Raw genomic sequence first — 17,763 nt, 5'->3', positions numbered from 1 at the left:
ATTCAATAATTATTTACCCTTGGCTCCTCTTGTTGCAGTTTTAAACATCATGACTTGAGATCAGGCTGGAGGATTAGAAAGGGATTGCCTTTCGACATGAAAATCATGATTCACCTCCTTCCCCCTTGCTAAGTGTGGTGGTGATTTGATCCCTATTTTATGAAAGCTTTCCTGATGATTCCTCTCCCCACCACCTTTTCTTTCAGCAACCAATGAAACATAAAACAGCAACCACCCACCCTAACCTTGAGAGACTGCACTGTGGTTGCTAATCTGGTTTCAGTGGGATCAGATCAGATCAGATCAGTCGCTCAGTCATGTCCGACTCTTTGCAACCCCATGAATTGCAGCACGCCAGGCCTCCCTGTCCATCACCAACTCCCGGAGTTCACCCAGACTCACGTCCATCCAGTCAGTGATGCCATCCAGCCATCTCATCCTCTGTCATCCCCTTCTCCTCTTGCCCCCAATCCCTCCCAGCATCAGAGTCTTTTCCAATGAGTCAACTCTTCGCATGAGGTGGCCAAAGTACTGGAGTTTCAGCTTTAGCATCATTCCTTCCAAAGAAATCCCAGGGCTGATCTCCTTCAGAATGGACTGGTTGGATCTCCTTGCAGTCCAAGGGACTCTCAAGAGTCTTCTCCAACACCACAGTTCAAAAGCATCAATTCTTCGGCGCTCAGCCTTCTTCACAGTCCAACTCTCACATCCATACATGACCACAGGAAAAACTATAGCCTTGACTAGCCGGACCTTTGTTAGCAAAGTAATATCTCTGCTTTTGAATATGCTATCTAGGTTGGTCATAACTTTCCTTCCAAGGAGTAAGCATCTTTTATTTATTTATTTTTTAATTTAAATTTTTTTTTTAATTTTTTTTAATTTTTTTTTTTTTTTAATTTCAGGTATACACGTGCTCCCCATCCTGAACCCTCCTCCCTCCCCCCTCCCCATACCATCCCCCTGGGCTGTCCCAGCACACCAGCCCCAAGCATCCAGCATCGTGCACTGAACCTGGACTGGCATCTCGTTTCATACATGACATTTCACATGTTTCAATGCCATTCTCCCAAATCTTCCCACCCTCTCCCTCTCCCACAGAGTCCATAAGACTGTTCTATACATCAGTGTCTCTTTTGCTGTCTCGTATACAGGGTTATCGTTACCATCTTTCTAAATTCCATATATATGCGTTAGTATACTGTATTTATGTTTTTCCTTCTGGCTTACTTCACTCTGTATAATAGGCTCCAGTTTCATCCACCTCATTAGAACTGATTCAAATGTATTCTTTTTAATGGCTGAGTAATACTCCATTGTGTATATGTACCACAGCTTTCTTATCCATTCATCTGCTGATGGACATCTAGGTTGCTTCCATGTCCTGGCTATTATAAACAGTGCTGCGATGAACATTGGGGTACACGTGTCTCTTTCTCTTCTGGTTTCCTCAGTGTGTATGCCCAGCAGTGGGATTGCTGGATCATAAGGCAGTTCTATACAAGCAACTCCTACAGCTCAACTCCAGAAAAATAAATGACCCAATCAAAAAATGGGCCAAAGATCTAAATAGACATTTCTCCAAAGAAGACATACAGATGGCTAACAAACACATGAAAAGATGCTCAACATCACTCATTATCAGAGAAATGCAAATCAAAACCACTATGAGGTACCATTTCACACCAGTCAGAATGGCTGTGATCCAAAAGTCTACAAATAATAAATGCTGGAGAGGGTGTGGAGAAAAGGGAACCCTCTTACACTGTTGGTGGGAATGCAAACTAGTACAGCCACTATGGAGAACAGTGTGGAGCATCTTTTAATTTCATGGCTGCAGTCACCATCTGCAGTGATTTTGGAGCCCAGAAAAATAAAGTCTGACACTGTTTCCACTCTTACCCCATCTATTTCCCATGAAGTGATGGGACCAGATGCCATGATCTTCATTTTCTGAATGTTGAGCTTTAAGCCCACTTTTTCACTCTCCACTTTCACTTTCATCGAGAGGCTTTTGAGTTCCTCTTCACTTTCTGCCATAAGGTGGTGTCATCTGCATATCTGAGGTTATTGATATTTCTCCCGGAAATCTTGATTCCAGCTTGTGCTTCTTCCAGCCCAGCGTTTCTCATGATGACTCTGCATATAAGTTAAATAAACAGGATGACAATATACAGCCTTGACTTATTCCTTTTCCTATTTGAAATTAGTCTGTTGTTCCATGTCCAGTTCTAACTGTTGCTTCCTGATCTGCATACAGATTTCTCAAGAGGCAGATCAGGTGGTCTGGTATTCCCATCTCTTTCAGAATTTTCCACAGTTTATTGTGATCCACACAGTCAAAGGCTTTGGCATAGTCAGTGGGATACACGTTTCCAATACTTACCACTTTTCTCTGTGTGTGGTTTCAGCCTGAGAGTCCTGGACAACAGAGGAATGCCACAGAAGCAAACAGCTTCCTCCAAGGGGCGAGAGTCTAACGCTGTAAGTTTGAGAGCACTGCCAGAGTCAGGCTCTACTCTCAGAGGAGCCTTTCCCTCTTCAGTGCAAGAGAAATGGAAAGATTCAGTCATGCTGTAAAGTCCATGTAATGAATGAAACATAGAAATACAGAAAAAGAGAAACACATCTGCCTTTCCTTATAGTTTGAAGAGGGAAGAATTAAGGTCACTCCTAGATCTCTGACTAATACAGTCAGGGTGAATGGTGGTGCTGTTTACTGAGAAGAAGAGGGCCAAGGAGGAGCATATCCGGGGAGAGAAAAAAAACAATTCTGATCTATTAAATTTGAAATACTTATTAGACATCTGAGTGGAGATGTGGAGTAGGTAGATCGTTATAACACGTCTAAATATTAGAGGAATGTAAGAGCTGGAGATACAAACTTGACTCTCATGCATATCAGTGGTATTGAAAACCAGGTCATGAATGAGCTCACATAGGGAGAAAGGCAGAGAAAAGAGTTGAGAGCCTTGGAAGACACCACATAAGGATATCTGACAAAAGAGGAAGAGTCAGAAAAAGAGACTGGGAAGGAATAGCCAGCAGTGTAGGAGGAAAACCAGGAGTCTATGGTGTCAGTCAAAAGAGTAGAAAGTTTAAAGAATGAGGAAATGGTCAGCTGTGCCAAATGCTGTGAACAGCTGAGTGGGACGAAGATAGCAGAGTCTTCCATGGATTTGCATGAGTGGAAGTAGTGTTGCCCTTGGCAAGAGCACTAGAACAGTGGTTGCTGAGGCTAAAATGAAGTGGATTAGGGGTGAATGGGAAGTGACTAAGTGGTGATAAGATGTGTAAATATTGCCTCCTAAAAATTTGGTTTTGGAGAGGAGTAAAGGATGAGGCAATAGCCAGAGGGGTTGGACAGCAGAGAATGAGAAAGAGACTGCTGCTGCAGGAGAGGAGAAGAGAACTGAAGGGGTGAAGATCTTCTTGGGGAGAAGGGGGTGAGACCCTGGGTGCCTCTGGAAAGATTGGGCTTCTGCAGGAGGAGGGACACTTCATCTCCGCATATTGTGATGAAAAAACATGCTCGTGGATTTAGGCTCCATCTGATGATTTCCGTTGTCAGGCTTCAGGACATCAGCTGTGAGGGGGGAAGAGAAGGGAGTTCTTGAGAAGAGAGGAGAGGGAGGAAAGAGCTAGTTTCAAGAGCGGTGTATCGGCCCAGGTCTTGCAAGAAGCAGATGCCAATATGGGTGTAAACATGCAAGGATTTTATTAGTAGAACCATGCCTAAGAAAAAAATGGGGAGGGAGCCAGAAGAGGCTGGGAAAGCTGTCAGATAGTGATGCAGGTCTGACTCCAAGTGAAGAAGAGAGGAAAGGAAGGGCTAATGGAAGCGTACTACACTGCCATGAAATCTAGAGAAGTTTCAGCGAGGCCAATGGAGAGCTGAAGCTGGCTGTCAGAGGAGTCCTCTGTTTCCTTGTTGTTCCTGCTGAGCCCAGTCATTGGGGAGCAGCACCTCGGAAGGTGGTCTTAGCATCAGCACAGACCTGGATGGATTTCAGAGCACAGCTGCTGGGTCCTTAGGCTAATTATGCTCCCTATGATGCGTTCTCAACTGCCACCATTGGGAAGACGAATTTACTAGAACAGATGTAATCATGTTCAGGCAGAGCTGGGCACCCATTTGAAGTCTGTGATGATAAATGTAAAGTGAAAGTCATCTTTCCTTGGAAACTGTAATGCTTAAATTTAAATACTTCATGCATGCATGACTGAGTGCTATGGTCTAGTGGACAGTTGGTAACTCCCAATGTGAACAAATTTTAGGCCAGCATCAGTGTGGCTAGTATTCCATGGGTGAAGGTTTGAGATTTGACTTCTCATTGGCTTGTGTTCTGGTGTGTGTGTGTGTGTGTGTGTGTGTGTGTGTGTGTGTGTGTGTGTGTGTGTGTGTGTATACTCAGTCGTGTCTGACTCTTTGCAGCCCCATGGACTGTAGCCTGCCAGGCTCCTCTATCCATGGAATTTTCCAGGCAAGAATACTGGAGTGGGTTGCCATTTCCTTCTCCAGGGGAACTTCCCAATCCAGGTATTGAATCCTCGTCTCCTGCGTTGGCAGGCGGTTTCTTTTACCAAGTGAGCCACCAGGGAACCTATGTTCTGGGTTGCTTCCAGCATATTTGATGAGACGAACTTCATTCTTTCTATTGTACTGGCCCCAGTCCACCTTTGGACAGAGGCAATTGTCATTGTTTGGGAGAGTCATGGTCAGCTCTGCAATTCTCGTAACAGGTGCCAACAGACAGCTTCTGACAATTCAATTTTTTAAAGTATTTTCCCAGTAGCAAAAGTAATACACATAGAAAATTTGAAAACTATGTTGTCTGTCCATATTCCTAATCTGTTCTGGAGGTCCCCTGCTGATAGGGAACCTTATCTGTCCATGGTGTCCTTTTTTCAGCATCTCTGTCCTCTTTGTGAGGACTTTATCTTCTTGAGGCCACAGGGGCTTCCTTGGCCTCCACACAGGGCAGGTCAAAAGTACTGGGGAGTTAACACCCCAGGAGCAACCCTCAACAGTGAGGGTGAGAGTGGCTGGGTAAAATCCCCAGCTATCTGACCTTTAGCGCCACAGGTCTAAGATATGTTACGCATGCCGCTCAGAGAGTCCCTGGGGGATTTCACTCCAGTTGTCCACATGCAAGTGCCCCTCACCAAGGCACTCCTGATTGGCTTTCTTCCCTGCTCTGTTTCACTTTCCCACTCCCCTTCTAGTGCCGCCTGGATTATCTCCAAACATACCACCTGCACCCAAATCCTTGTCTTTGGAGTAAGGAGAACCTACGCTATGTCAAGAGGAAGTGAAAGTGAAAGTGTTAGTTGCTCAGCTGTGTCCAACTCTTTGTGACCCCACAGACTGTAGCTTGCCAGGCTCCTCTGTCCGTGGGATTTCCTAGGCAAGAATGCTGGAGTAGGTTGTCATTTCCTCTTCTAGGGGATCTTCCCGACCCATAGATGGAACCTGCATCTCCTCCATTGGCAGGCAGATGCTTTGCCACTGAGCTACCAGGGAAGCCCATGTCAAGAGCAAAGTGGTAGGATTCTACATCCTAGAGACAGTAAACATTTATAACCTTTCTTTTACTCTTTCTCTCTCCTTATATATAAGTACACACACACACACACACACACATTTTTCCACTTTCAGTTCAGTTCAGTCGCTCAGTCGTGTCCGACTCTTTAGACCCCATGAATCACAGCACGACAGGCCTCCCTGTCCATCACCAACTCCCGGCGTTCACTCAAATTCATGTCCATCGAGTCGGTGATGCCATCCAGCCATCTCATCCTCTGTCGTCCCCTTCTCCTCCTGCCCTCAATCCCTCCCAGCATCAGAGTCTTTTCCAATGAGTCAACTCTTCGCATGAAGTGGCCAAAGTACTGGAGTTTCAGCTTTAGCATCATTCCTTCCAAAGAAATCCCAGGGTTGATCTCCTTCAGAATGGACTGGTTGGATCTCCTTGCAGTCTAAGGGACTCTCAAGAGTCTTCTCCAACACCACACTTCAAAAGCATCAATTCTTTGGCACTCAGCCTTCTTCACAGTCCAACTCTCACATCCACACATGACCACAGGAAAAACCATAGCCTTGACTAGAAGGAAGGACCTTTGTTGGCGAAGTAATGTCTCTGCTTTTGAATATGCTATCTAGGTTGGTCATAACTTTCCTTCCAAGGAGTAAGCGTCTTTTAATTTCATGGCTGCAGTCACCATCTGCAGTGATTTTGGAGCCCAGAAAAATAAAGTCTGACACTGTTTCCACTGTTTCCCCATCTATTTCCCATGAAGTGATGGGACTGGATGCCATGATCTTCGTTTTCTGAATGTTGAGCTTTAAGCCCACTTTTTCACTCTCCTCTTTCACTTTCATCAAGAGGCTTTTTAGTTCCTCTTCACTGTCTGCCATAAGGTGGTGTCATCTGCATATCTGAGGTTATTGATATTTCTCCCAGCAATCTTGATTCCAGCTTGTGTTTCTTCCAGTCCAGCGTTTCTCATGATGTACTCTGCATATAAGTTAAATAAGCAGGGTGACAATATACAGCCTTGACGACTCCTTTTCCTATTTGGAACCAGTCTGTTGTTCCATGTCCAGTTCTAACTGTTGCTTCCTGACCTGCATATAGGTTTCTCAAGAGGCAGATCAGGTGGCCTGATATTCCCATCTCTTTCAGAATTTTCCACAGTTTATTGTGATCCACATAGTCAAAGGCTTTGGCGTAGTCAATAAAGCAGAAATAGATGTTTTTCTGAAACTCTCTTGCTTTTTTCATGATCCAGCGGATGTTGGCAATTTGATCTCTGGTTCCTCTGCCTTTTCTAAAACCAGCTTGAACATCAGGAAGTTCACGGTTCACATATTGCTGAAGCCTGGCTTGGGGAATTTTGAGCATTACTTTGCTGGCATGTGCGATGAATGCAATTGTGTGGTAGTTTGAGCATTCTTTGGCATTGCCTTTCTTTGGGATTGGAATGAAAACTGACCTTTTCCAGTCCTGTGGCCACTGCTGAGTTTTCCAAATTTGCTGGCATATTGAGTGCAGCACTTTCACAGCATCATCTTTCAGGATTTGGAATAGCTCAACTGGAATTCCATCACCTCCACTAGCTTTGTTCATAGTAATGCTTTCTAAGGCCCACTTGACTTCACATTCCAGGATGTCTGGCTCTAGGTGAGTGATCACACCATCGTGATTTTCTGGGTCATGAAGATCTTTTTTGTACAGTTTTTCTGTGTATTCTTGCCACCTGTTCTTAATATCTTCTGCTTCTGTTAGGTTCATACCATTTCTGTCCTTTATCGAGCCCATCTTTGCATGAAATATTCCCTTGGTATCTCTAATTTTCTTGAAGAGATCTCTAGTCTTTCCCATTCTGTTGTTTTGCTCTATTTCTTTGCACTGATCACTGAGGAAGGCTTTTTTATCACTTCTTGCTATTCTTTGGAACTCTGCATTCAGATGCTTATATGTTTCCTTTTCTCCTTTGCTTTTCACTTCTCTTCTTTTCACAGCTATTGTAAGGCCTTCCTAGACAGCCATTTTGCTTTTTTGCATTTCTTTTCCATGGGGATGGTCTTGATCCCTGTCTCCTGGACAATGTCATGAACCTCATTCCATAGTTCATCAGGCACTCTATCAGATCTAGGCCCTTAAATCTATTTCTCACTTCCACTGTATAATCATAAGGGATTTGATTTAGGTCATACCTGAATGGTCTAGTGGTTTTCCCTACTTTCTTCAATTTAAGTCTGAATTTGGTAATAAGGAGTTCATGATCTGAGCCACAGTCAGCTCCTGGTCTTGTTTTCGCTGACTGTATAGAGCTTCTCCATCCTTGGCTGCAAAGAATATAATCAATCTGATTTCAGTGTTGACCATCTGGTGATGTCCATGTGTAGAGTCTTCTCTTGTGTTGTTGGAAGAGGGTGTTTGCTATGACCAGTGCATTTTCTTTGCAAAACTCTGTTAGTCTTTGCCCTGCTTCATTCCGTACTCCAAGGCCAAATTTGCCTGTTACTCCAGGTGTTTCTTGACTTCCTACTTTTGCATTCCAGTCCCCTATAATGAAAAGGACATCTTTTTTGGGTGTTAGTTCTAAAAAGGTCTTGTAGGTCTTCATAGAACCGTTCAACTTCAGCTTCTTCAGCGTTACTGGTTGGGGCATAGACTTGGATTACTGTGATATTGAATGGTTTGCCTTGGAAACAAACAGAGATCATTCTGTGGTTTTTGAGATTGCATCCAAGTACTACATTATGGACTCTCTTGTTGACCATGATGGCTACTCCATTTCTTCTGAGGGATTCTTGTCTGCAGTAGTAAACATAATGGCCATTTGAGTTAAATTCACCCATTCCAGTCCATTTGAATTCGCTGATTCCTAGAATGTCGACATTCACTCTTGCCATCTCTTGTTTGACCACTTCCAATTTGCCTTGATTCATGGACCTGACATTCCAGGTTCCTATGCAATATTGCTCTTTACAGCATCGGACCTTGTTTCTATCACCAGTCACATCCACAGCTGGGTATTGTTTTTGCTTTGGCTCCATCCCTTCATTCTTTCTGGAGTTATTTCTCCACTGATCTCCAGTAGCATATTGGGCACCTACTGACCTGGGGAGTTCCTCTTTCATTATCCTATCATTTTGCTTTTTCATACTGTTCATGGGGTTCTCAAGGCAAGAATACTGAAGTGGTTTGCCATTCCCTTCTCCAGTGGACCACATTCTGTCAGATCTCTCCACCATGACCCGCCCGTCTTGGGTTGCCCCACGGGCATGGCTTAGTTTCAAGGAGTTAGACAAGGCTGTGGTCCTAGTGTGATTAGATTGACTAGTTTTCTGTGAGTATGGTTTCAGTGTGTCTGCCCTTAGTATGATCTAATTGTTTCCAACACAGAGGAGACTTTAAACCTAAATTACCATAACCTGGTGTTATCTATATAAATCCATCCCATAATTGTGGGAGATTTTTTCCTCCTTTGCTGAAACTTTTCTTGTTGCTCTGATTGAGCTTGAGTAATAGAAAAAAGCTCAAACTTATGGCCAGAGTCAGAGCAGGCATAATTAATTGGCCCGGTGAGGGGATCCCATCTAGTAATATCACAGTAACCTGAATATGACTATAATTTTTTTTTAAAGTAAATTTTCTCAGGGCCAACCAGTTAGAGTCTTGTAGCAGAGAAATTTAACAAGGTAACCCAGAACTAGACACAGGTAATTGGCCACAAACCCAACAATTGAATTGATTTCTAAAACTAGCATAGAAAAGCATTTGATTTATATGCAGAGGTCTAAGAAGTCAAGAAAACATAAATGATCATACAAATCAGGTCCAGCATCTTGGGCAAGCTGTCTACCTCTGATGTCATCATCTTCTCATCCTGGTGTAGTGTAGTTTCTCCTGCTTGAGCATCATTTTAAGGTGAAATTGGGTCAGCTGTCTTCTCTATAGAACAATCCACTGTAGGGGCCGGTCAGGGCACTCTGGCCAGTTGTCTGCGTCAGGAGGAGATCAGGGACAAAAGGGTCCCAGTTGTGGCTGCTGGGTCTGGTCCATTGGCAGGCAAGCTGGCCCCTGAGTACCCCGAGTGGTCAGGATGTCAGTCTCAGCGAAGAAGAGTCCCCGACAGAGTCACCATTTGTTGCAGGAAGGTGGACCCCTTCCAGGGCCCGAAACTGGGCTCTTGTCTAACATTCAGAAATGAATTGTCCGAGGAGACACATGTGCTGACAAAGCAAGAGACTTTATTGGGAAAAGGCACCCAGGTGGAGAGCAGTAGGGTAAGGGAACCCAGAACTGCTCTTTTTCCACTTAGAACTGACCAATTAATATTTTCTATCTTACCTTTTCTTCTCCCAGTGCTTCATGCTACACATCATATTTTGTAACTGATTTTTTAACTGTTATATTACAGACATTTGTAGATTGTGAAAATTATGATATAGAAAATAATTGTTAATGACTTTCTAGTGTTTCTTTGGAATGTGTTAGATTGATTTTTAAGGTTACTTATTTGCTTTTAATCAGTAGTAGAAAATTATTCTAGCTGAGTCTTTTCAAATAGTGTAACTTCTATGTACAACTCAACTTTTAAGAAATGTTTATGGAAGAATGCTTGAAGGATATGCAGTCCTCTCTTTAGAGAATGTAGATATTATTTTTGTATCCACATTGGATTAAGTCTAATATTGTGGGTTGATGTGTTTGGCCTTCCTCCTCTGCCACCTCAAAGAATTGCTGTCCTAAATTGACCTTTGGAGTATCACCCACAGTGACCCTATGGAAAATGCCATAGAAAACTTAGTGTTGCTGGAGAGCTGTCGGGGGCACTTGGAGACTGCCCTGTATGAGGACTTGGAGGAAAATGTTCACTCAGGTCTCAGAACAAGGACAAGTAGAGCTAGTCCTGGGGAACTGGTTTTCTCTGGTCCTTTGTTACAGTTCACGGGGTCGCAAAACAGTCAGACACGACTTAAGTGACTAAACAACAACAACAATTTCATAACTCACATTTTCATTTTTGCTTTGTTTTATAGGAAGTTCACAACCTAATTGATAGCCGACTTTTGAAAATTTTATATAATCAGTGCAAATCACTGAGTACTGCCTTTCTACATGAATCTCCTTTCTTCTACCTCTGCTCTCTTTTCTCCTTATACCTTATTTCTTTATAAAATTTTAAAAGATTTTACAGTGGGTAGATTTTGTAAGTTGTCTCAAAAAATATTTTAATGATATGTGGTATATATATATTTATAGCTCCCCACCATTCCTTCCCCTCTTGTGTGGCCTCTCGGGACTACCCTTCTCGGGTAGTGGAGTGGGAGAGCTGGAGGGCTGAACTAAGCCCTCACCTCAGCCAGTTCAGATGATGGGGCTCAGCAGTTTCAGGTGTGACCCCCACAGCGCTCAGCCAGCTGTTGTAGAACTTCCACCCCTTCTACCCAAGGGTAGAGATGAGTCAGTGCGAAGAAGCTGAAGGGGCGTGGGTGTGGGCATCACGGCAGTCTCTCAAGGGGCCTCCTCCTCCCTAGGCTGCTTGTGTCTCCAGCCTTCCTCTGTGCGTCTCCCACCCCGGGGGTGGGGGAAGAGGAGGCCCCTTTGGGAGGGGTGTCATCTGCCCCCCTCCCCTCTCCCCTTCTTTTTCAATTCACTTTCCTAGAGCCTTGCTTATTGATTCTCAAGAGCATCATTTGGAAGAAAAGGAGGGGGAACCCCAACTGAATATTAATTGTGTTTTTCTCTCTATGTTTTTGCTAAGAGCATTATAATTCTCCTGGGCAATGTGCAGGCCTCTGACTGCCTGAAGGAGAGTGAACAGAGAAAGAAAAACATAAAAAATGATTTATCTAGATTTATAGGAGTGAAATATATGTATTTCAAGTATATATATGTTTAGAATATTTAGATATTTTAGTGTATTTTATAGGTATCTATATGTGTGTAGTGGAGAAGGCAATGGCAATCCACTCCAGTACTCTTGCCTGGAAAATCCCATGGACGAAGGAGCCTGGTGGGCTGCAGTCCATGGGGTCGCTAAGAGTCGAACGCGACTGAGCGACTTCACTCTCACTTTTCACTTTCCTGCATTGGAGAAGGAAATGGCAACCCACTCCAGTGTTCTTGCCTGGAGAATCCCAGGGATAGGGGAGCCTCGTGGGCTGACGTCTATGGGGTCACACAGAGTTGGACACGACTGAAGTGACTTAGCAGCATATGTGTGTAGCTGTTTGTGTAATACATATATTATATATATATGTATGTATATGCGAGTGTGTCTCTTGATCTGATCATGTCATGCTTTCAAAACCTTCCATAGTTCCTTCTTCTTATAGAGCGAAGTCCAAACTCTCCTTGGCGAGTCCTCCACACACACCCTCTGGCCTCTCCACTCCCAAGTTCTCCTTGTCAGGCCACCTCCCAACCCCCACACTCAGGCTCCGACATGGGAACTACTCTTTGGCACGCTGTGAACCTTGCCCTTTCCCCCTTCTCAGCCTTTGCACAAGTCATTCACTCCACCAGCTCCTGGCTCCTTCCCCATCAGGAGCCTGCCTTCCGAGTTCTATTCATTCATCTTGAATGAGCTCACCATCCATCCTAAGCTAAGCCCGCTGAGATCCCAATGCCTAGTGCAGTGCAGTCGATGCTGGGTGAAGATTCAGATGCACCCCCGGGGAGTCAGGAGTGCCCTCCTGTCTGCCCCAGACACTTGGCTCACTAATGTCTCCATGAGAGCATTTCTCAGGTGCCTGCCTCTCCCATCACAACCCTCAGGGCAGGACCCGTACTTCTCCAAAATAGCATTCTCGGCATCCTGCACAGGCCCTGGCCGTGGTTGCCACCCAGTGCATGTTCCTTGAATGAATGAAGGTGTATTTATAGATCACTGTCCATGTGACAGATAAGCTGGACACAGAGAAACTCAAAGCCAAATGTTGAAGGCCTTGCTCAAGAAAAATTCATCAGGAACAGAGATAAAGTCTCCCACACAGACGATGAGTTCACTGTGGAAAACTGAATTTGATTTGTAAAGACTTGGACCTCACTACGACTCTGGAGAACAGCAGCGATTGTTTCTTATTGGATCCCCTGCCCAACCCGTCACCATGGGTGACCTGTAGGTATACGGATTCGTTCCTGGTGGCTCAGACAGTAACAAATCTGTCTGCAATGTGGGAGACCTGGGTTCCATCCCTGGGTTGGGAATATCCCCTGGAGAACGGAATGGCAACCCACTTCAGTGTTCTTGCCTGGAGAATCCCATGGACAGAGGAGCCTGATGGGTTGCAAAAAGTCGGACATGACTGAGCGGCTAAGCACACCCACAGCTCCTGTAGCAACCAGAAAAGCAGCACCAGGGAAGGAGGCCGAGGGCCCCTCCCCCACTTGGGGGAGATCCTCTAATTGCCAGCAGCTCTGCAGACTTGAGCAAAGGGTTCTGTGGCTGCTGGGGGCCAGGGCCCTCCCCTCTAAGCTTCCGATGATGGCTCACTTCCTTCTGTGTATGTGTTGGGGGAAATTCAAAGCTACATTTTTAGTTCCCCACTCCCTTTGCCATTACATTCTTGGTGGGTTTTTCCGCCTTCCTGATTGCTAGATCTGGACTTCAGGCCTGGTGAACCCTAGATGCACCGATAAGTTTGCAATAGGGTCAAAGGATATTTTCAGATCTGGGGCTGAGCAGCCTCTAATTATTCTCTTAATTATAATTTTTCCAATGGCTTCCTATTCCTTCCTTCCTATATATATATATATTTAAAATGTTTATTTATTGGCTAAGCTGGGTCTTCGTTGCTACTTTGGCAGGGGCTACTAGTTGCAGCAAGCAGGAGCTACTCTCTAGTTGTGGTGTGCAGGCTTCTTTTGTCATGGAGCGTGGGCTTCAGCAGTTGCGGCACATGGGCTTGGTAGTTTTGGCTCCCAGGCTCTAGAGCTCGGGCTCAGTAGTTGTGGCATAGAGGCTTAGTTTTCCAAGGCATGTAGGATCTTCCCAGACCAGGGATCGAACTCGAGTCTTCTGTGCTGGCAGGCGGATTCTTTACCACCAAGCCACCAGGGAAGCCCCTTTCCTTCCTATATTAAATCTCTAATATCCATCAGTTGTACATAAGATCCACAATGGCACAATACTGAGAGCAGCAGCTGGTACGTGTAGATACCTTGTTGGACCGAAAATTAATGAATGAATGGCTGTGTATTAGAACAAAATGAATGAAGGCTGTCGACACTCCTTTGGTTGATTTTTTCAACTAGACTATCTCCTTGTCATCTGTGCTGGCTTAAGTGTGGCTCTGTCTGAGGGCTAGATGAGCTGGTCTGATTCCTCTGGTCTGAGGACACTAGGACAGTGAGGTGGGGGAGAAGAAAGTGAGGGGCCTGAGAGAAGAGGCAGCTGGTAGGTCTTTCAGGAGCCTCACTGCCCAGTGAGATTTCTTCTGGCAGCTTCCCCCATCGCTGACCTGGAGCCGGAGCCTGCCTGCTGCACAGAAGCAGCTTGGCTGTGGTCACACTGGCTGGCTCCAAAGTCAAGAACAGTGAAGTGGGGAGGGGCCTGCTCTGTGGGCCCAGGGGTTAGGGAAGGGGGTGGGACTTGAAGGGCAAGGAGCCGGGCTCCATATGGCATCCGGATTTTAAACAACTCTACTTAGAAATAGAAGAAAATCTCTCCGGAAAACGGGAGGGCTCTGGCAGGCATCCCAGGCCTGAGGAACAGCAAGTTCCTGCCAACTTGTGACGGAAGTGGAGGTTTTGTGGGAAGGGTGGAGGGAAGAGGGCTCTGAAGGGAATGGACACAGCCCAGCAGCGTTCTTCCGGGTTAAAAAGCCTGTCTGGGGGTAAACATGTTTCTGAAAATGAAGACGGTTTTTATTCTTCCAGACTGGCCTACTTCCTGTGAATGCAGTTATTCCCAGGTGTGCGTGTTTGTGTTCAAAGAAAGGATATGATAAACTATTCGTGGTCCCAGCCTGAGAGGGCTTTGGAATCATGGAGTGCAAAACTCAGCCCCACATCAGAATGGATACATGTGTATGTATGACTGAATCCCTTCACTGTTCACCTCAGATTATCACAACATTGTTATGGGCTATACCCCAATACAAAATGTTTTTGGTGTTAAGAAAATTAAAAAAAAAAAAAAGCTCCACCTCTGTGTTTCTGAGGCAGGAACATGCCTTCTAGATTTCATCTTCCAGGACAAGGCTGGGAATTCTGGGAAACTCCTTTCCAGCCTGTGAGAGCCAGAGGCCCAGTTATGGCCTCTTCAGGTCTTTTTTAGGCTGGGGAGGGTGAGGGCTACAGATATGTAGACAACCTGCCTTAGCTGCTCCAGCAAGGTGCACTTGGGAAAGGAAAGCTCTGAACAGGGAGCGGAAGGCGTGAATGAAGAGGGAGAAAGAAGTTACACATTTATAATTGCAGAGAGGTCTAAAATCAGCATGGTTCCCAAGAGATCCAAAGTGGAAAAGCAGACCCTCAGTCTGCAATAACTCATTCTCCTGTCCAGAACCCCAGCCCACAGCTGTCCCTGATGGGGTGGGGGCATTTCATAATCACTTTGACTTCAGAGCCTCACGGTGAAACTGTCCCCAGAGCCAAAGGAGCCACTTTTTTCTCAGGCAGTGGACTGTGAATCTGATTCATCTGGGAAGCCCACCTGGAAAACCCTGTGGGGCAGGGGATGGCAGAGGGGACGAGTGCATGTATGTGCATGCTAAGTCACTTGTCATGTCTGACTCTTTGTGACCCTATGAGCTGTAGCCACCCCCAGGCTCCTCTGTCCATGGGGATTCTCTAAACAAGAATACTGGAATGAGTTGTCATGCCCTCCTCCAGGGGATCTTCCCAATTCAGGGATCCAACTTGTGTCTCTTCTGTCTCCTGCATTGGCAGGTGGGTTCTTTACCACGAGCGCCACTTGGGAAGCCCGAGGGGAGAAGTGGATGCATTTAAAGCCACCCCTCTCACAAGGCTTTCTGAGAAGGTTGGTCATCTGTACTGCTATAGGAACTCTGAGGTGTTGCTGGTGGGAGGGTGACTTGGTACAACCACTTGGGAGAACTTGTCACATTACATAGGAGAATCCAAGATGTGCAAAACTAACCCAGTAATTCCATTCTTCGTTATGTGTCCTAGAAGAGCAGCTCTTAAGGCTTTTGGTTTCAGGACCCCCTTTCACTATGAAATATTGTTTAGGGTGCCAAATAACTTTTGCTTGGGTGAGTTATATTGACCAATATTTCAGTTCAGTTCAGTTCAGTTCAGTCGCTCAGTCATGTCCAACTCTTTGCGACCCCGTGAATCACAGCACGCCAGGCCTCCCTGTCCATCACCAACTCCCAGAGTTCACCCACACTCCACTCACATCCATTGAGTCAATGATGCCATCCAGCCATCTCATCCTCTGTCGTCCCCTTCTCCTCCTGACCCCAGTCCCTCCCAGCATCAGAGTCTTTTCCAATGAGTCAGCTCTTTGCATAAGGTGGCCAAAGTACTGGAGTTTCAGCTTTAGCATCATTCCTTCCAAAGAAATCCCAGGGCTGATCTCCTTCAGAATGGACTGGTTGGATCTCCTTGCAGTCCAAGGGACTCTCAAGAGTCTTCTCCAATACCACAGTTCAAAAGCATCAATTCTTAGGCACTCAGCCTTCTTCACAGTCCAACTCTCACATCCATACATGACCACAGGAAAAACCATAGCTTTGACTAGACGGACCTTTGTTGGCAAAGTAATGTCTCTGCTTTTCAATATGCTATCTATGTTGCTCATAACTTTCCTTCCAAGGAGTAAGCGTCTTTTAATTTCATGGCTGTAGTCACCATCCACAGTGATTTTGGAGCCCCCAAAAATAAAGTCTGACACTGTTTCCACTCTTTCCCCATCTATTTGCCATGAAGTGATGGGACCGGATGCCATGATCTTCGTTTTCTGAATGTTGAGCTTTAAGCCAACTTTTTCACTCTCCACTTTCACTTTCATCAGGAGGCTTTTTAGTTCCTCTTCACTTTCTGCCATAAGGGTGGTGTCATTTGCATATCTAAGGTTATTGATATTTCTCCTGGCAATCTTGATCCCAGCTTGACCAATATTTACCACACTAGAAATTAAACCTAAGACTTTGATAACCTATTAATGCATTTACAAGTAACAATAAAATGCATTACATAACCAACAAATAACATTTATGAAAAATAACTATTTTCTAAAACAAAACAACTTAGTGGGAAGAGTGCCATTGTTTTATAATCTTGCAAATCTGAGTTAATAGAAGACAGCTGGAATTCTCATATCTGCTTCTGCATGTCTGTGTTATCTCATGTAGTTGGTGGAAAACTTCACCATTGACTTAATGAGAGTATGAAAGCAAAAAAGCCAAAAAATCTTTATATTATTATGAAAACAGTTTTGACTTCTCAGATCCCCTCCTCCACCCCCACCAAGATCATCTCAGGGGTGCCCAGAAAACATTTCTTACTTTGATCCCAGGAGAAAAGTACAAGCATGCTCAGAGTGGTCTTATTTGTAACAGAAAAAAGAAACCCAACTTAAATGTTTATAAATAATAGAAGTGATAAATTGTGATATATTCATAGTATCGCTGAATCTCACAAACAATACAAAAAACAATAGTTCAAAAGCATATATTATTTAGTGATATAAATATATAGCAAAACCTTAAAGAAAAGCAAGGACAATGGTTAACACTGGGGAAGAGGGAAAGAATACCACCACTGCCAAGGGATATACGTGGATTTTCAGAAATACTTCTGTTTCAGTTCAGTTCAGTTCAGTCGCTCAGTTGTGTCTGACTCTTTGCGACCCCATGAATCGCAGCATGCCAGGCCTCCCTGTCCATCACCAACTCCCAGAGTTCACCCAGACTCACGTCCATTGAGTCGGTGATGCCATCCAGCCATCTCATCCTCTGTCGTCCCCTTCTCCTCCTGCCCCAATCCCTCCCAGCATCAGAGTCTTTTCCAATGAGTCAACTCTTCGCATGAGGTGGCCAAAGTACTGGAGTTTCAGCTTTAGCATCAGTCCTTTATGATGGGCTAATATGCTTTGGGAACAAACAGCCCCTGAAATCTCAACGGCTTAAATACATTAAAGATTCATTACAGGCCAGCTAATATGGCCTCCACCAGTTGGTGTGTCTTGAATAAGTGTGATGAGGAGAGGGACCATGATAAGACATGCACTAGGTCTGAGAGGCCATCCAGAAGAGGCACTTGTTACTTCTGC

At 44.9% G+C, this 17,763-nt stretch overlaps 1 long non-coding RNA gene across 3 annotated transcripts in view; it reads left to right on the top strand.

Annotated features, from left to right (window-relative positions):
• Positions 1-17,763, top strand: part of LOC113901365 — a 147,270-nt gene that overhangs the window by 35,960 nt on the left and 93,547 nt on the right. The gene's annotated exons all lie outside the window — the stretch shown is intronic.

The sequence above is a fragment of the Bos indicus x Bos taurus genome, chromosome 11, assembly GCF_003369695.1.
Source record: "Bos indicus x Bos taurus breed Angus x Brahman F1 hybrid chromosome 11, Bos_hybrid_MaternalHap_v2.0, whole genome shotgun sequence".
NCBI classification, from domain to species: domain Eukaryota; kingdom Metazoa; phylum Chordata; class Mammalia; order Artiodactyla; family Bovidae; genus Bos; species Bos indicus x Bos taurus.
Note: the sequence above shows the minus strand (reverse complement) of the source record. Positions and strands in the feature narration are given on the sequence as shown.